Here is a 21,509-nt window from a genome sequence, read left to right as displayed (position 1 = left end):
ACATAGAGGGAGACATCCTCATTGATAAAGACAAGCCCATCACTAAGAAGAGGATGGAGCAAACAAGAGATCCCACTCATGGACATGAGGAGATTCTTCATCATGAAATTCTTGAGATGCCTCAAGGGATGCACTTTCCTCCACAAAACTATTGGGAGCAAATCAACACCTCCCTAGGAGAATTGAGTTCCAACATGGGATAACTAAGGGTAGAGCACCAAGAACATTCCATTCTCCTCCATGAAATTAGAGAAGATCAAAGAATCATGAGAGGGGAGCAACAAAGGCAAGGAAGAGACATTGTGGAGCTCAAGCACTCCATAAGATCTTCAAGAGGAAGAACAAGCCGCCATCACTAAGGTGGACCAGTTCTTTAATCTCCTTGTTCTTTATTTTTCTATTTTTTTTCAAATTTTTATGCTTATATTTATCTATGGTTGTGTCTTATTACATGATCATTAGTGTCTTAGTGTCTATGCCTTAAAGTTATGAATGTCCTATGAATCCATCACCTTTCTTAAATGAAAAATGTTCTTAATTGAAAAAGAGAAGAATTGCATGAATTTTGAATTTTATAACAGATTAATTATTTTGATGTGGTGGCAATACTTTTGGTTTCTGAATGTATGCTTGAACCATGCATATGTCTTTTGAATTTGTTGTTCATGAATGTTGGCTCTTGAAAGAATGATGAAAAAGGAGACATGTTACTGAGGATCTGAAAAATTATAAAAATGATTCTTGAAGCAAGAAAAAGCAAAAAAAAATATAAAAAATATAAAATAATAAAGTCATGATCCAAGGCAAAAAGAGTGTGCTTAAGAACCCTGAACACCTCTAATTGGGGACTCTAGCAAAGCTGAGTCACAATCTGAAAAGATTCACCCAGTTATGTGTCTGTGGCATGTATGTATCTGGTGGTAATACTGGAAGACAGAGTGCTTTGGGCCACGGCCAAGACTCATAAAGTAACTATGTTCAAGAATCATCATACTTAACTAGGAGAATGAATAACACTATCTAAATTCTGAGTTCCTATAGAAGCCAATCATTCTGAATTTCAAAGGATAGAGTGAGATGCCAAAACTGTTCAGAGGCAAAAAGCTACAAGCCCCGCTCATCTAATTGATACTGATCTTCATAGATGTTTTTTGGAATTCATTGCATATTCTCTTCTTTTTATCTTATTTGATTTTCAGTTTCTTGGGGACAAGCAACAATTTAAGTTTGGTGTTGTGATGAACGGATAATTTATACGCTTTTTGGCATTGTTTTTAGTATGTTTTTAGTATATTTTAGTTAGTTTTTATTATATTTTTATTAGTTTTTATTTAAAATTCACTTTTCTGGACTTTACTACGAGTCTGTGTGTTTTTCTGTGATTTCAGGTATTTTCTGGCTGAAATTGAGGGACCTGAGCAAAAATCTGATTCAGAGGCTGAAAAGGACTGCAGATGTTGTTGGATTCTGACCTCCCTGCACTCGAAGTGGATTTTCTGGAGCTACAAAAGCCCAATTGGCGCACTCTCAATTGTGTTGTAAAGTAGACATCCTGGGATTTCTAGCAATCTATAATAGTTCATAATTTGCCCGAGATTTGATGGCCCAAATAGGCATTCCATGTCAGCTCAAGAATTCTGGCGTAAAACGCCAGAACTGACACAAGAATGGGAGTTAAACGACCAAACTGGCCCAAAAGCTGGCATTTAACTCCAAGAAAAGTCTCTACACATGGAAGCTTCAATTCTCAGCTCAAGCACACACCAAGTGGGCCCGGAAGTGGATTTTTATTTCATTTACTCATCTTTGTAAACCCTAAACTACTAGTTCTCTACAAATAGGACCTTTTGCTATTGTATTTGACATCTTTGATCACTTTAGATCTTAGGATCATCTTTGGATGTCTAGTTCTTAGATTATGGGGGCTGGCCTCATGGCCATTCCTAGACCTTGTTCTTATGTATTTTCAAAGGTGGAGTTTCTACACACCATAGATTAAGGTGTGGAGCTCTGCTGTACCTCGAGTATTAATGCAATTACTATTGTTCTTCTATTCAATTCAGCTCATTCTTGTTCTAAGATATCACTTGTTTCTCAACTTGATGAATGTGATGATCCGTGACACTCATCATCATTCTCACCTATGAACGTGTGCCTAACAACCACCTCCGTTCTACCTTAGATTGAGTGAATATCTCTTGGATCCCTTAATCGAAATCTTCATGGTATAAGCTAGAATTGATGGAGGCATTCAAGAGAATCCGGAAGGTCTAAACCTTGTCCGTGGTATTCTAAGTAGGATTCAAGGATTGAATGACTGTGACGAGCTTCAAACTCCTGAAGGCTGGGCGTTAGTGACAGACGCAAAAGAATCACTGGATTCTATTCCAACCTAATTGAGAACCGACAGATGATTAGCCGTGCTGTGATAGAGCGCGTTGAACATTTTCACTGAGAGTACGGGACTATAGCCATTGACAACAGTGATGGCCAACATACAGCTTGCCATGGAAAGGAGTAAGAAGGATTGGATGAAGACAGTAGGAAAGCAGAGAGACGAAAGGGATAAAGCATCTCCATACGCTTATCTGAAATTCTCACCAATGAATTGCATAAGTATCTCTATCTTTATTTTATGCTTTATTCATAAATCATCCATAACCATTTGAATCCGCTTGACTGAGATTTACAAGATGACCATAGCTTGCTTCATACCAACAATCTCCGTGGGATCGACCCTTACTCGCATAAGGTTTATTACTTGGACGACCCAGTGCACTTGCTGGTTAGTTGTGCGAAGTTGTGATAAAGAGTTGAGATTGCAATTGTGCGTACCATGTTGATGGCGCCATTGATGATCACAATTTCGTGCACCACGCGTCCGCATCATATGTGCATTTGAAACAAGAAGAAAAGAAGCAGAGAGTCACGTGGGAGCGTGGCTGGAGGCGAGCCATAGGCACAAAACACGCCCACGCGAACGCATCCCTGACGCGTTCGTGTCACATGCAAAATCAGCCATCCACGTGTGTGCGTCACTCACGCGCACGTGTGACTCTACAAAATCGAGGTAAAGAGGTATATGGCAGAGAGTTATGATGGAGTTGGGCTGGAATGGTGCTGGAAGCACAAACCCCATCACGCGTACGCGTCACCCACGCGCATGCGTCACCTTAAATTTTGGCAATGTGCGTATGAAAGAGAGTTGTGCGTGCGCGAGGCTGTACTCACGCCAATACCACAAATCAGGTCACGCGTGTGTGTCACCCACGCGTCTGCGTCACTTGAAAAGAGTGCAAACCACGCGAACGCATGCTCCATGCGCACGCGTCGCATGCGACACACAATTTAACTAGACCTGCGCCAGAATTCCTATCTTTTCTTCCCCAATCCAAATTTTCTCTTCTCCCTTCTTATTTCTTTCTTCTTTATTCTTTTCTTTCTTACTTTCTTCTTCTTCATCCCTTTAACTTCTCATCCTTCTTCGCTTTCATTCTATTTTCCTTAATTTGCATACTTTCATTCGTTGCATTTTAATTTCGTGCATATTTTTATTTTCTTTTCTAAATTTACTATTTTTCCATCGGTGTTAAATTTTCTTATTCAACTGTTGTATCTTTTCTGGTATTATTTTGGTGCTTAGTGACTTGTTTTACAATGTTGGGTGATATTATTTTTTTGTTAATGTCAATCTTTTATGATCCCTGTATTCCTTTTGCATTGACATGAATTTATATTGTCTTTCATTATCTAATATTTCTTCCCCATTGTTGCAATTTGTGCACTATTGATATGCCATTTGCTTCTACTGTTTTCTCACTTGCATGTTGTAGCTACCATGTAATTGAGACCCTTATTATTTGGCATTCACACCCATATTTTATTTGTTCACTATCTTTGTTTCTGGGTTACTTTTCTTCTTTTCCTCTTCTTTCAGGCTGGACACCGAGAAGGAAAAGGAAGAACTTCTATATGGGGCAACAAACAAGTTCCTACGCACATTTCTTGGAGAGAATAGTATCAGTTGGAGCCACCCGTCCACTTGCACATCTTAGCATGCACCAAGGACGATGCAATCTTTAAGTGTGGGGAGGTCGATACTGACTTCCATGGGTTAGTTAATTTCTTCTCAACACCAATATTTTATTTTCCTTGTTAGTTGTTGTATTTGCATTAATTTGATTGCTTGTTGCTTGATTTTGTGCATATTTTACCACTGCTGGGTTAAAGTAATAAATTTCTTTTCAAGACTCTATTTTATAATATTTCACTAATTTAAATTGAAATTTTTTTTGTTAAACTTGTTTGAAGGAATTTTATTTTGGAACATGGTTTAGACCTCGAACACACAAAACCATTGAGATTTTGAGCCTATTTGATCGGTTGCATTTTATCAACCAATATTTTATTTTTGGTGTGTGTTTTTCTCTTTAAAATTGTGATCTTTGTCTTGCTTAATTCTATATGTCCATTATTGGATGTATGCATACACTTATATGATTGAGGCCTTGTTTCATTGAGCTTACATACCCATATGGCCTTAACCCTTCATTATCCCTTGCAAACCAATTTGAGCCTATTTTATCCCATTTATTCTTTATTTTAGCACATCATTAACTCTAAGTGAAAAACAATAATGTCCTTAATTTGAATCATTGGTTAGCTTAGACTAGTGAGAGTGTTCATGATTTAAGTGTGGGGAAGTTGGGTTTGGAAACATTTGGTTTAAGAATTGGGTGTTATATATCTTTATGAAAATGTGAAAGAAATATTTAGGACATGTTCATGCATTCAATAATTTAATCATATGCATTGAGAAAAACAAAAGAAAAAAATATATATAACAAGAAAAAAAGGAGAAAAAGAAAAGAAAAAGAGCAAATAACAAAAAAGGGACAAAATGCCCCAAAGTAAATGTTAGTAGTAATGCATATGAGTTGTACTAAAATTGGGATGCATGAATATGTAGTAAACATGGTTAATGGATAGTTAGGTTTTGTATTTTGATTATATGGATTGTCTTAAGTTAGGTGGAAAGTTTAAGTTAATTAAGGATTCAGATTTTAGTCCACTTGGCCAAATACAATCTTACCTTGACCCTAATCCCATTATAACCCTTAAAAGACCTCTTGATATGTGTGTTTGTGCATCAAATTAGTGTTGACTGGTAGAAGAAAAGCAATCCTTAGAAAGCAAGGTTAGTAGAGAATTGAGAGAGCGGAACTTTAAACACCTGAGCGATTAGAGTGTATGCACTTCCAGTGAGGGTTCGATGCTCGATTCCTTGTTCCCGGCTTTCATGAGCTTTCTTCTTACATGTTTACTTGTACTTCATTTTATGATTTGAATTAGTGAAATCCAGTCCATGTTTGTTCTTGGAAGATTTATTTACCTTAACCAAGTAGGTAAAAGCATTTTTGCATATAGTTGCATTCATATAAAATAGGTTACATTTCATACATCCTACCATTCCTCTTAACTCTTATACTTTCTCTTAAGCTTAGCATGAAGACATGCTAATGTTTAAGTGTGGGGAGATTGATAAACCGCTTATTACAGTTTATCTTGTACTCAATTGAGTGGATTTTATCAATCTTTCATACACTTGTTCATACAAAATGCATGGCTTTACATTTTCCTTCCTGATTTTGTGCTTTGATTGAAAACATGCTTCTTTGGCCTTAAATTTGCTATGTTTAAATCCCCTCTTATTACCATTCGATGCTGTGATATGCGTGTTAAGTGTTTTCAGAGATTACAGGGCAGGAATGGCTTAGAGAACAGGAAGGAAACATGCAAAAGTAGAAGGAACGCGCGAAAATGGAGTTTTGAAGGAAATGGCAGCAACGCGCACGCATGGACGACGCGGACGCGTGACTTGCGTAGAACCCAAGCGACGCGCATGCATGGACGACGCGGACGCATGCCTAGCGCAAAGCACGAGCGATGCATACGCATGACTGGCAAGTACGCGTGACAAGGAAAACTTACAAATGACGCGCACACGTGACCCATGCGCACGCGTGACGGACGCCATGGGCAGAAAGTTGCAGAATTTTCCCCCAGCAATTTCTGAACCCTTTTTCGGTCCAAATCCAAGCCCAGAAAACACAAATTAGAGACTATAAAGTGGAGGAATCCATCCATACATGGAAAACAACATACATAATTCACAATATAGGTTTTAGATGTAGTTTTTCTAGAGAGAGAGGATCTCTCCTCTCTCTTAGGATTTAGGATTTAGGATTTCTCTTAGGTTAGGTTTACTTATTCTTCATTCCAGGTTCAATGTTCCTTTAATTTAGTTTCTCTTCTACTTTTATCTATTCTATGACTTTAGTTCATTTATTTTCCCAATTTGATTTATGAACTCCATGTTAGATTTGATTTTCTTTATTTAATGCAATTTAAGGTATTTCAAATTTATGATTGCTTTCTTCTATTTATGATATAAATAATTTGGATTTTTCCTCCCTTTGCTTTGGTTGAGTAATTGGTGACAATTGAGTTATCAAACTCAGCTGTTTATTGAAAATTGGAATTTGCTGATTGATTTGGATCCCTCTAAAGCTAGTCTTTCTATAGGAGTTGACTAGGACTTGAGGAATCAAATTGATTAGTCCACTTGACTTTCCTTTATTTAGTAAGGGTTAACTAAGTGGGAGCAATAAACAATTTTTGTCACACCTGATAAGGATAACTAGGATGGGATTTCCAGTTTTTATACCTTGCAATGGTTTTCATGATAATTAGTTTACTTTATTGCCAGTTTATTTTCCTGTTCCCTATTTCAAAAACCCAAAAATATACCTGTTTCCATAACCAATAATAAATACACCTCGCTGCAATTCCTTGAGAGACGACCCGTGGTTTGAATACTTCGGTTATAAATTTTATTAGGTTAACTTTAGTGACAAACAAGTTTTTGTACGAAAGGATTCTCTGTTGGTTTAGAAACTATACTTACAACGTGATTATTTTTGTGAAATTCTTTACCCGCAAGAGTCCTCTCGTCAGAGGCTACCATTAAGCTCTGAGTCTTTGTGAAGCTCTCTGTAAGAGCTTACTGTCAAGCTATTGACATTAAAGAAGCACTTATTGGGAGGCAACCCAATTTTATTTATCTATATTAATTACTTTTTCATTTTATTCTCCATTGTTAGTATATGTTTTTTTTAGGTTGATGATCATGTGAAGTCACAAAAATAGCTGCAGAATTAAAGCAGGAATAAAAAACAGCAAAAAATAGCACACCCTGGAGGACGAGCTTACTGGCGTTTAAACGCCAGTAAGGATAGCAAAATGGGCGTTTAACGCCCAGTCTGGCAGCATTCTGGGCATTAAACGCCAGAAATGGCAGCTAGACTGGCGTTTAACGCCAGAAAAGGATGTCTGGTGTCTGGCTGGCGTTAAACGCCAGTAAAGGTAGCAGAATGGGTGTTTAACGCCCAGTCTGGCAACATTCTGGGTGTTAAACGCCAGAACTGGCAGCCAGACTGGCGTTTAACGCCAGAAAGGGGCATTAGCCTAGCGTTTAACGCCAGAAATGCCACATAGAGGGCGTTTAAATGCCAGAAAGGTGCAGGGATGAGAAATCCTTGACACCTCAAGATCTGTGGATCCCACAGGATCCCTACCTACCCCAACTCACTCTCATTCCTCTTCACACCTTTCCATAACACTCTTCCCCAAACACCATTCACTTATCAAATCCTTCCCTTTTCCCCATAATCTCTTCACCACTCAAATCCTTCCACTATTTCCCATCATACAACTCACCTACCCCACCCACTCAAATTCAAACCATTTCCCTCCCAAACCTAACCCCTATCACATGGATTCCCTCTCCCCTTTACCCTATAAATACCCCTCCTTATTCTGTCATTTTCACACATCAAAAACACTCCCAACCCCCTTGGCCGAACCACTCTTACACCTCCATCTCCTCTATTTCTTCTTCTTCTCCTCCTTTCCTTCTTTTTTTGCTCGAGGACGAGCAAACCTTTTAAGTTTGGTATGGAAAAAGTGTTGCTTTTTATTTTTCCATAATCATTTATGGCACCTAAGACCGAAGAAACCTCTAGAAAGAGGAAAGGGAATGCAATTGCTTCCAACTCTGAGTCATGGCAGATGGAGAGATTCATCTCAAAAGCCCATCACTAAAAAGAGGATGGAGCAAACAAGAGAGCCCACTCACGGACCTCAATAAGAGCATGCGGAAGTCCCTCATCAAGAAATCCCTGAGATGCCTCAAGGGATGCACTTTCCTTCACACAACTATTGAAAGCAACTCAACACTTCTTTAGGAGATTTGAGTTCCAACATGGAGCAACTAAGGATGGAGCACCAAGAGCACTCCATTATCCTTCATGAAATTAGAGAGGACTAAAGAGCTATGAGGGAGGAGCAACAAAGGCAAGTAAAAGATATTGACGAGCTCAAGCACTCCATAGGATCTTCAAGAGGGTAGGATTTGATAGGATCTTCAAGAGGGTAGGATTTGATAGGATTTGTTGGCTCTTGAAAGAATAATGAAAAAGAGAAATGTTATTGATAATCTGAAAAATCATAAAATTGATTCTTGAAGAAAGAAAAAGCAGTGAAAAACATAAAGCTTGAGAAAAAGAAAAGGGGGCGAGAAAAAAAAGAAAAAAAGAGAAAAAGCAAGTAGAAAAAGCCAATAGCTCTTTAAACCAAGAGGCAAGAGCAAAAAGCCAGTAACCCTTTAAACTAAAAGGCAAGGGTAAAGAGGATCCAAGGCTTTGAGCATCAGTGGATAGGAGGGCCCAAAGGAATAAAATCCTGGCCTAGGCGGCTAAGTCAAGCTGTCCCTAACCATGTGCTTGTGTCATGAAGGTCCAAGTAAAAAACTTGAGACTGAGTGGTTAAAGTCGTGATCCAAAGCAAAAAGAGTGTGCTTAAGAACTCTAAGCACCTCTAACTGGGGACTCTAGCAAAGCTGGGTCACAATCTGAAAAGGTTCACCCAGTTATGTGTCTGTGGCATTTATGTATCCGGTGGTAATACTGGTAAAACAAAATGCTTAGGGTTACGGCCAAGACTCATAAAATAGCTGTGTTCAAGAATCAACATACTGAACTAGGAGACTCAATAACACTATCTGAATTCTGAGTTTCTATGGATGCCAATCATTCTGAACTTCAAAGGATAAAGTGAGATGCCAAAACTGTTCAGAAGCAAAAAGCTACTAGCCCCGCTCATCTAATTAGAACTAAACTTCATTGATATTTTGGAATTTATTGTATATTCTCTTCTTTTTATCCTATTTTGTTTTCAGTTATTTTCTCTATTGTACGTCATACGGACATGCTTAATTCCCTGTATTGTTTAAGCATCTCTGCTTGATTTGTGATGAGCGGATAATTTATACGCTTTTTGGCATTATTTTTACATAGTTTTTAGTAGGTTTTAGTTACTTTTTAATATATTTTTATTAGTTTTTATGCAAAATTAACATTTCTTGACTTTACTATGAGTTTGTGTGTTTTTCTGTGATTTTAGGTATTTTCTGGCTGAAATTGAGGGACCTGAGCAAAAATCTTATTCAGAGGCTGAAAAAGGACTGTAGATGCTGTTGGATTCTGACCTCCCTGCAGTCAAAGTGGATTTTCTGGAGCTACAGAAGCCCAATTGGCACGCTCTTAATTGCTTTGGAAAGTAGACATCTTCGTCTTTCTAGCAATGTATAATAGTCCATACTTTTCCCGAGATTTGATGGCTCAAACTGGCGTCCAAACGCCCACCAGAGACCCTTTTCTAGTGTAAAACGACAGAACTGGCACGAAACCTGGAGTTAAATGCCCAAACTGGCACTCAAGCTAGCGTTTAACTCCAAGGATGGCCTATGCACGTGAAAGCTTCAAAGTTCAGCCTAAGCACACACCAAATGGGCCCCGGAAGTAGATTTCTGCACTATCTACTCATTTTCTGTAAACTTAGTTTACTAGTTTAGTATAAATAGCACTTTTTACTATTGTATGGGGGTCTTCTTCCCCTGTTTTTGCATTCTTATGCCATTTGGGAGGTTGGCCATTCGGCCATGCCTAGACCTTTTGTTCTTATGTATTTTCAACGGTGGAGTTTCTACACCCCATATATTAAGGTGAGGAGCTCTGCTGTTCCTCATGAATTAATGCAAGTACTATTATTTTTCTTTCATTTCATGCCTACTTCTTCTCCAAGATATACTCTCGTACTTAATTTAGTTAAGTCAGACTGAAGGGGTAATCCGTGACAATCAGCCACTATCTTCAGTACTCGCTTAGCCAAGATCCGCGTGCCTGACAACCACAAGCGGTCTACATGATGTTCAACGTAGTCATTAGATGCCAGCTGGAGTATATTCTCTTGGGTCTCTGATCCATGTGTTTGACTAGCATCTCCTGACAACAGAGCATTCAAATCAGTGAGATCAGAACCTTCGTGGTATAGGTTAGAAACAATTGGCAGCATTCCTGAGATCCAGAAAGTCTAAACCTTGTCTGTGGTATTCCGAGTAGGATCTGGGAGGGGATGACTGTGATGAGCTTCAAACTTGTAACTGTTGGGTGCAGTAACAGTGCGTAAAATGATCAATGGATCTTATTCCGACACAAGTGAGAACCGATAGATGATTAGCCCTGCGGTGAGAACCGTAGCCGGACCATTTTCACTAAGAGGACAGATGGTAGCCATTGACAACAGTGATCCACCAACTTACAGCTTGCCATGGAAGGGAGGATGCATAATTGAAAGAAGACAACAGGAAAGCAGAGATTCAGAAGCAACAAAGCATCTCCAAACGCTTATCTAAAATTCCCACCAATGAATTACATAAGTATCTTTATCTTATTTTATGTTTGATTTATCTATTAATTATCAAAACCTCATAACCATTTGAATCCGCCTGACTGAGATTTACAAGATGACCATTGCTTGCTTCAAGCCGACAATCTCCGTGGGATCGACCCTTACTCACGTAAGGTATTACTTGGACGACCCAGTGTACTTGCTGGTTAGTTGTGCGAAGTTGTGAAAAGTATGATCACAATTTTGTGCACTAATTTGCACAGCAGGGATGTGAATAATGCAACACAACCCTTGAAATGATCCAAACACCAACGTCCTTCAAAATATGTATATAAATTCTTGCAGGACAATTTAATCCAGCTGAGGAATTTGTCTTCTCAGTTGGAAATATGTTCGATTTCTATTTTCCCTCTCTACTACATGTAATCAATTAGTTCTTAATTTCATTTTCCTTCATATTTGTGCTCTGAATTTTCGTAGAAAAACCTACAACTTTCGAATAATCTTTATAGAATTTTGCAGCATCTTCAAGCATATTAAAAGTCATCCCAACCTTTGAAACAAGCTGCTCATCAACATCACACAAAAACTGCAAAAATACACCGAAAATAGTTCACAATACACCATATTAAAAGTGAGCATACACCAAATCTCATTATCAAAAATAATAAAATCATATTCAAAACTCATCATCAACTATTGCATAGCAATTTTCACAAATAGAAACTAAAAGATTCAACTACAGAATCATAAATTACTAACAAACTACATTAACTAGATTCAAACCACACCGCACTACTTGATTCGATTCAAAACAATAATATAATTCACCCTCGTTCAATTGAAAATTCTAAACCTATAAATACACCAAAAGAATTCTGATATACATCGAAAGTTCTTCCAAATACAAATTAATCAAAACTTCTACATTACATTCAACTCAAACTATCAACGATGAACATCAATTTTCACAGGCAAAAACAACATTATTCACCTACAGAATCATAAACTATTAACGAAAACAAACTAGAATTGAACCACACTTCAGCCACTTGATTGGATTCAAAATAATAATCCACTTCGTTGTGGTTTAATTGATAATCTGAACTTGAATCATTCATTATCTTGAACAATGAGATAACTATTCAAAATTGATTTCAGAGCTTGATCTCAAAAATGTTTAGAACATGAAAATCACAAAAAAACATAGAAAGAGAACGCAGAGAATGAACAAAGAGAAACACAGAGAACGCAGAGATAGAAGAGAACATAGATCGAAAGTGTTGAGAAAATTCGAAAAAAGAAACAAAATTCTTTTCAAAAAGGCAATTAAATATTTGTGCGTTGATTGAAAAGTTAGTTAGATAATGGCGTGTGAGGTGAATTAGGTTAAAGAGACTTGTATGAACTTGTTTGTGTAAATGACTTGTATCTAGAGAATATTTGAAGATTCACATGCCAATTGCTCATGAGTAATTTTTCTAAAAAGAATTTATAATTTTATTTACGATGTATATATATGCAGATTATTTTTAGGATTAACACCAATTTCACTTTCGAATGGACAAAAATGATTTTTATTTTTATTAATAACAAAAATATCTTCAAATATTTAAAATGATACAAAAAAAAGTCCAATATAGAAAAAAAGCTTTTTCTATTAATAGAATTGGTTGAAGTGGCAAACACAAAGCAAAAGTAGCATCTGTAATTGATGATGTGGCACCATTCTATTTAATTCCCAAATTAAAATCCAAAATTTTCAAATTAAAACCCTTATTTTTCAAATTTTTCTAAGTCAATATGCACCACCACTAATCTCTTTTCTATATCCACTCCTTCCCATTCTTACTTCTCAACAACATCATTACTACTACCATTACCAATCTCCTCTTTATCCCTGTCCTTTCCCACTTTCACTCATCTACAATGTCAACACCACTAATCCCCTTCCTAGTCTCACTTCCTCATCAAAATATTGTGCACCGACCATAATCGAACTACTTTTTTTTGTAATAATGTTAATATCTATCTCCGTCAGGAAGTCACAAACAGCTATGAGCACGTTAACACACAAAGCTGACGCACCTCTAGTAAAGGCCAGCATCATAGTGGATAGTTGAGACTACTTTGCAGCGCCAAGATCTGACAGCTCGACGTAGGGTCAAGGCAGTAGCTAGTTGAGTTTGTTGTCTTTGGTTAGTTTAAGAAAGTGGAATTGAAACTTAGTTGATTCATGTAAGAAATTTATAGCTAGGAAAGAGTTGAAAACTTTTCTTTCTTTATTTTTGTTTATTTCTTGCCTTATCACTTCATTAGGTTTTAATAATCAATTTAATTTTTGTTTTTTTTTCAAAAATAAAATAGTAAGATGCTGTTGAGTAGACAGACAGAAATTGGGAGAAGATGAAGGAAAAAGAAGATAGACAATGTTGATGTCTGGGAATAGGTGGCCAAAGACACCGCTGGGAGCCCCATTTTTGTCTATCATTGCCGTTGTAGTGGTTGGTGGTGGCATTGGTGGTTGGGTTTTGATTATGATGGGTTTGGAAGGTGACAGGTGCCTCAGTGACTGTGGTTGGGATTTACAGATGGGTAATTTTGCAATGTTTTTAAATTTATTAAGGATATTTTTGTCATTAATGAAAATTGGGAGTATTTTTGTTAGCACAAAAAACTTTTGAGAGCAATTTTGGTGGTCAACCATTATTTTTAGAGTAAACTACCATTTATGTCTATAAAAGTTAAAAATACTGACAAATCTACCCATAAAAAATTACCATTTATACCATGAAAGATTGGCTTTTACAAGCAAAATTATCAAAACCCTAAATAATTAAATAAATTCCCAAATTACCCTCTAATCCCACCACTACACTAACACTCACCCTACATTCACCACCACTGCCTTCTTTTTCATAATCACAATCGTCATCACCAACACCTCAGAATTTTTTATTTTAAATTTAATAACATCAAATTCTTCAAATTCAACAACAACCACAAAAGATTCATATTTTTTTTAAAACACAATGAATGAAAATATTTATCAAATTTAGGGATAAAGAGACAAGTGAGATACAGAGAGAAGCAAAGGCAGCAAGGTCCATGCTTCGCCACTGTAATTGCTGAAAAAAAGTTGTCTCCTTGAAAGACACTGCTATTGCTAGACCCAACGACCCTTCTTGTTCTCTTTCACAACAAAATTAGAGTTATGGAAAAGCATGGAGAAGGTGGTTGCAGCAGTAGCGACATCGGGAATGGAGCATCTCGGCGGCAGCCTCCTTCCATCGCAGCAGAAACTACCGTAGGAGCATCTCTGTCGTTCTCATCTCCTCGCAAACTTCAGCCCAAAGAGTCATGACAGAGCATGGGGGAGGTGGTTGCAGTAGCAGTGACATAGGGAGGATAGCAGCTCGGTGGCAGCCTCCTTTAGTCGCGATGGAAACCATTGCGAGAGCACCTCTGTCATTGTCATCTCCTTGCGATCTTCAGTCCCCTTTCACGTTCTATTTCCAATTCTCTCTCTCCCTCTCTCTCTCTCTCTCTTTCCTCGGGTTCAACACCTCTACCTCAATTCCTCATCAACCCGCGATGACGACAATGACAGTAGTGATTTCCTTCCCTCTCCTCTTTTGATTTTTCTCCTTTCTCCAAATAAATGATTGGAAAACAAATTGGGGGTAAAAGGTTTAGCTTTGAGTGAGTTGTGACAAAGGGAGAGAACTATAGATGAAGAATTGAAGAGGATGTGACATACAAAGAATAGTTTGGAAATTTTATTTAATTATTTAAGATTGAGATAATTTTGCTTGCAAAACCCAATATTTAATGAGTACAAATGGTAATATCCATTTTTCATGGGTAGATATGTCAGCGTTTTGGTGCAAAATTGCAAACCACAACTAACCAGCAAGTGCACCGGGTCGTACCAAGTAATATCTTAAGTGAGTGAGGGTCGATCCCACGAGGATTGATGGACCAAACAACAACAATTGAATGATTCACTTAGTCAGACAAGTAGAAAGTGGTGTTTCAGGATTCAAAAGCATCAAACAATAAATTAAGAATTTAGAAAGCAAACAGTAAACTTGGTGTGAGAAGTATCTAAGAGAACAGTTAAAGTTTTAGAGATATTTATTTTTCAGATTAATATTTCTTAACAACTACTTTAATCATGCAAGATTTTATTTATGGCATACTGTAATTGACTAAACTCTAATTTTTTAGTGATTTAGTCTCCTTTAACCTAATCAACTGCCCATTGCTTGGTTACTTAATATAGATTAGAAGGTTAGGTTCAATTCTAGTTTATTAGCCACAAAAACCCTAATTACCCAAATATAAGAGGATTATACGTCACGTATCCCATTAAGTCCAGGAAATTAGTGGTTTAGGAGAAATTTACTTTCAAGCTATTATTCAGGTGAGTTAACTTTTCTATGAATCAACAAAAATTTATGTAGAATAATAGTTATTTTCCAATACACTCAAATTAATAAGATGAAGAACGAAAGTAATCCTTGAATTTAAATCAATACATGAGTTAAAATAGAGTGACAATATTATTAATCCATAGAATAAATAGAGCTCCTAACCTTAACAAGGGAGGTTTAGTTGCTCATGGCTCAGAGAAAAGTTAGGGTTCCAAAAGTGTGTAAAAACTTGGATGAGGAAGAAGAGAGAAGAGAGGAGCTCGAAGGGCTAAATCTTTTTCATTTTATATCTAACCTAATTTAATTTGAAAATAAAATAGAATAATAACTACTAAAGCCTAAAAGATTGTGCTTGGGAATAAAAATAACCAAAGCAAAATAAAATACAATAAATATGACCCAAATCTAACTAATAAAGCCCCTTCATTAAAATTGGATCCGCGCTATTGTCACTAAATGCCAGAATCGGCGTTTAGCGCCCCTCGAGGCAGTTAGCTTTCCAATCGTTGTTGTCTTCCTGGCGCTAAATGCCAGGCTCGGCGTTTAGCGCCCTCGAGGCACTGAGCTTGGGTACGAGTTACGAAGCACCTGGCGCTAAAGACCCAAGTCCACGTTTAGCGCCTCTCGACAGAACCAATTGGTAAAGTCTCAGGTCTCCTGAAGCTAAACGCCAAGTAGCGGCATTTAGCACCACCTTCACAGCTTGCTCGTGCACGTTACGAGGCACTTGGCACTAAACGCCCATGTTCGCATTTAGCACCGACTTCACAAAATGGCTGCACACATTACAAAGCGTATGGGCGCTAAACAGCAGATGCGGCGTTTAGCGCCAAATCAACAGATTCAGAATTTTTCTCTTTTCTTATACACAAACTCTATCAAACTGATCCAAACTTCACCTAAAATAATCAAAAACCATAGAGCAACTCAAAGTAGCATCTAAATAGGCTTCAAACACTAAAATTTTAATAAAACCCAATAAATTCATATCTAAAATAATATGAAAATGAAGAGAAGATGCTCACGCATCACATTTTCAAATTTCATGGATAGAAATGGTAGTTGACTCTTATTTTTATTATAAGTTTTTTATGTAATTGAATATTAATGTGTAAATTATAATACTTTTTGTAATGATTTCCTTCATGAGATGTTTACTAATATTACTTTGATGATAATATTTTATACTCATTAAAAGTTTTAAATAAATGAAGAAAATAATAATATATAGTAAAATTTTAAGCATGCACTAAAATACATTTCGGTATTACTGACGATCTTACCAACGGCAAAACCGTCGGTAATTTATTTTATCGAAAATTAGACCGTCGGTAAAATTATGTAGGTAAATGACTCGTTGGAAAAACCCAATCCAATTTAACCGTCGGTAATATCAGCGTCGACGAAAGAATAATGTTTTTAAAGGATAAGTACTTTTTTCGTCCTTAAGGTTCTGGGACAAAATCAATATCATTCCTAACTTTTTTTTTCTTATTAATATTATCCTCAAGGTTATAAAATATTATAAAATCATCCTTCTCTCTTTGTCCTTGGACATTGCTTTTAATGGGCTTCAACTTGGGCCTCTGGTTAGATAGAATTGTTGATATGGAGTTGGATTGGGCTGAAGTTGTTGGGTTGGGTTGAGATGACTTGGACCTTGTTGTTGGAGTTATGGATGTGGTGGGTTAGGACTATGTTGATAATGATTTAGATGAAATGAAAAATCTCTTCCTCTCTCTAGTAGCAGATTGGATTAGGGGTTGTGAAGCTGATCTCTTCCTCATTGTACCAGATGGTTGGCGAGCACCTTTGATTACCAATTTCTCCCTTCTCCTCTTTAATTTTTTGACAGTAGATTATTTAGAGGATTGGGACTAAAAATACATACAAACTACTCAAATAGTTACAACCAAGTATAATTGAAAAACCTTAAATTATTACATATAATACAAGGATGGGAGGCTTAGTGCATCTTTCCCTCTTGTGTCATGCTTCACCATAGTTTGAGCACCTTTGGATTTATCCCTTCCTAGATAGTGGCTCTTGCTCCTATCCTCAACTTTTTTAAGGCCTCTTCTTCACTGGTCTATGGTTAGGCTTCCTATAGAGTGGTAGCATAACATCATCAAAATCAGTCTTCTCCCAAAGATCTGGACCATTTAGAGGATATATGACTGACTCATATAACTTGGCATATGGCTCCTTCTTATAATAATCATCAATACATGTATCCATTTCTAGTCCTTTGAAGTTGATGCAACTGATGGCATGAGTGCATGTAATGCCACTGAGCTGCCACTTTCTGCAAGAACATTCATGAGCAGCAAGATCTACAACATATTTGTTCCATTGACCACTTCATACGACTGTGTAGTAGAACAAAAGGGTCTCCACTCACCAGCAGACATACTCCTTCTCTCTATTTTCTTCCTAATCCGAGGTAAAATTGTACCATTGTATTCCTAAATTCTTTCTTTATAACCCATCTATTCATCAAATATACTCTAATTTCTTTTAGCATGGTTATAATAGGCTTTTCCCTAACTTATATTATTTAACCATTAAAACTTTCACACATGTCATTTAAGAGAGTATCAAATTTAGAATAATACGTGAACTTGGATATACTCCAATATCTGAGAGCAATAGCATTCAAATGCTTAAAAGCCTCAGAATTAACCCTTTAGATCACTTCCATGTCTCTTTTCTTATCCTTCCAGTGTGTAGCCTTTTCACACATCCATATCATTTACTTCAGGTTAGTGCCACGATACTTCTTCCTGAAGTTTTTCGATAGATGTCGTACACAGAATCTATTTTCAACACTTGGAATTACTTCATTAGAAGCGGGTAGCAAACCTTATAATAGAGGTATAATCTTATGTTATTACAATATTTATTTCCCAAAAGTAATTAAAAGACTAAATAATGATTAATATATTATTTGTTTACTTGTTGTTTATCAGACATGAAGACAGATCTTTCAATTCTTTCAATACCGAAATTATCAATTAAAAGCTGCAAAAACCATTTCTAGGTTTCTTTTGTCTCTTTCTCAACAATGGTATACACAATAGAAAGCATTTGATCATTAGGGCCCCACCTTATTGCAGTTAATAACTGTCCATCATGAGGTGTCTTCAGGAAACAACAATTCAACCCTATAAATTGTCTACAATGTAGAAAACTCTTTTGCATGCATCCAGGCACATATATATTCTTGAGAAAAGGACAAATAGGTCTCTGACTTTTTTTTTCTGCAGACATTTTCGTCCTCAAGGATTGGAAGATACATTCATGTCCTTGACCTCTCCAAAACGTGGACAAATATACCCGTTCGTTGAAGTGACTCCGTTGTACCTGAAAGAAAAGTCTGACGTGGCTCTTGTGATGCTGACTTTGCCGTTACGGAAGCACATGTGGCATGTAGCTTTTGAAAACAGGACGTATTAGTCCTCCCTCGCCAAAATGATGCCGTTTCATCACAACCTGCAAACTTTCAAATTTATGAGCCCTAATCCTTCGAATGCCCAGAAACGGTGAAGTGGGTGAACGAAAAGGGAAAAACATTTCTTCCCATGGTGAACAATCACAGCTTCTAGTGACCTTGTTCCATTATCATACATTGCTGGTTTGTTAACTGGCAGACCAAATTCGAAGGTTGTTGGACCCAATGGAGAGATCCTTAATGCAAAAGAAGCATTCCATGTGGCCAGAATCGGATTCGATTTCTTCGAGTTGTAACCTAAAGAAGGCCTTACACTAGTGAATGGCACTACTGTTGGTTCTAGACTAGCCTCAATTATCCTATTTGAGGCCAAGATCCTAGCTGTCTTGTTGGAGGTTCTTTCGGCCATATTCACGGAGGTGATGCAGGGGAAGCCAGAGTTTACTGACTATTTGACACACAAATTGAAGCACCATCCTAGACAAATTGAGCCTGCAGCCATAATAGAATACATTTTGGATGGTAGCTCATATGTTAAAGCCACCAAGAAGTTGTACGAGATTGATCCGTTGCAAAAGCACAGGGCAAATATGCACTTAGGACTTCACTTCAATGGCTTGGCCCTTTGATTGAAGTGATTAGATTCTTAACCAAATCAATTAAGAGGGAAATTAACTATGTTAACGACAACCCTTTGATTGATATGTCAAGGAACAAGGCTTTGCATGGTGGTATGTGGTAACTTTCAAGGTACTACAATTGGTGAGTCTGTGGATAACACAAGATTGGTCGTTGCATCAATCGGGAAACTCATGCTTGCCTTCAAATCTAAGTGCTAGTAGGAACCCCAGCTTGGATTATGGCTTCAAGAGAACTGAAATTGCAATGGCTTCTTACTATTCCGAATTGCAATATCTTGCAAACCCGGTAACTAGCCATGTCCAGAATGTTGAGCAACATAACCAAGATGTGAACTCTCTTGGTATGATTTTAGCTAGGAAAACATATGAAGCTGTTGAGATTCTTAAACTTATGTCATCGACTTACTTGATTGTACTTTGCCAAGCCATTGATTTGAAGCATTTGGAGGAGAATTTAAAGGACACCATGAAGAACACTGTGAGCCAAGTTGCCAAGAGGACACTAACCACCGGCATCAATGGCAAACTCCACTTCTTCTTAAGCTTGATGGTACTCAGTCGAATGCCATGTGACAAAATATTTCCTCCTCTTTGTTCACCCACTTCACCCACTTCATCATTTCTGTGCATTCGAAGAATTAGGGCTCATGAATTTCAAAGATTGGGGGTTATGGTGAAACGGTGTCGTTTTGGTGAATGAGGGCTAATATGTCTTATTTTCAAAAGCTACATGCCACGTGTGCTCCTGTAACGGCCAGGTCAGCGTCATGGGAGCCATGTCAGACTTTTCCGTCAGGTCCAACGGAGTCACTTCAACGGAGGGATAAATTTGTTCACATTTTGGAGAGGTCGGGGACATGAATGTATTTTTCAATCCTTGAGGACGAAAATGTCCGCGAAAAAAAAATTCAGGGACCTATTTGTCCTTTATTCTATATTCTTTGAAAGATGCAATAGTTGGTCATTGAAGATTTTTTAACCTCATTCTCAAAATCATGAGACCTCTGTATCTTAAGCTTTACTTTTGTCCCGGATTAGACATTAGCAACTTTGCACAATAATCAGCTATCCTCTTGTATTAAGACCGGAAAGTTCCTTGTATTTCCTCTAATGCAATTTATCTTGTTCTAGCTGCCATTGAAGTTGTGACTACAGATTCCACTTCTTTTGTGCCTTGCTAACCAAATATTTGATCTTCACTTTTGGGTTATGCTCCACCTTATTTTTGAAAGTTTTACTCAGCCACTTAGTGTGTATTATCCCAACTCTATGTGCTTGGCCACATGTGTGCTTAAGGTTCATAGATGTAAGCTGCGAAGTTGTTTTTTGACCCATCTTTGCAAAATATAGCCAAAATGGGAAATCTTTTTGACAAACTTCCCCCACTCTAACCAAATTAAGTTTGGCATAATTGATCCCCTTGCTTGTATGTATTGCATAGGTTGTTATAATGTTCTTAAATTTCTCTCTTAAGGCAAATACATTTCTCACCTCCCATTTATAATTACTCATGTCTTTGACATCCTTATGAAATAGATACCTTCTCTTTTCATGTTCATCTTACTCCTCACCATCTTTATCATCTGAGCTACCACTGATCTTATATTCCAAATCTAAATCAACACTATTGAAGCCCTCATCATCACTGAAATCACCATTCACTACACCTTTACCTTTATCAACTTGAGAACCTTCTTTGATACCAACAAGTTCCTCAAACCAACTATCATCATCATACTCCTTCTCACTGTTTGTGAACTGAACATCATTTGTACTAATAACCTCAAGATCAGATAGAACAAACTCTTCATCATCACTATCTTCATCACTGTCCCATTCATTCCCTGCATTTTCAACGGCTACATTTGCATTTAAAGTCTTTACAGCAACATTTGCAGCATCAGTACCACCCTTCATGATCAGCAACATTATCTTCTTAATTAGCTTGCACATTATCATCCTTATGAGATTCGTCAATAGAAGCTACGTTAGTACTCACATACTCATTATGTTGCATGTTATCAGTCTGTACCTCTTGACCTTGCTAACTATCATAAACCACCAACTTATGCCTAGGATTTTAATCTGTTCTACCCGAACATCAATATATCCAACTTCAGAAAATCCTTTATCTTCATCAACCTCATGCACTACAATCATTTCAGCATGATT

At 37.3% G+C, this 21,509-nt stretch overlaps 1 pseudogene; it reads left to right on the top strand.

Moving 5' to 3' along the window:
* The first annotated feature begins 13,238 nt into the window (after positions 1–13,238).
* Positions 13,239–20,037, top strand: LOC107470301 (phenylalanine ammonia-lyase-like; annotated as a pseudogene).
* The last annotated feature ends 1,472 nt before the right edge of the window (positions 20,038–21,509 follow it).

This window comes from Arachis duranensis, chromosome 10 (assembly GCF_000817695.3).
Source record: "Arachis duranensis cultivar V14167 chromosome 10, aradu.V14167.gnm2.J7QH, whole genome shotgun sequence".
Classification (NCBI taxonomy): Eukaryota; Viridiplantae; Streptophyta; class Magnoliopsida; order Fabales; family Fabaceae; genus Arachis; species Arachis duranensis.
Note: the sequence above shows the minus strand (reverse complement) of the source record. Positions and strands in the feature narration are given on the sequence as shown.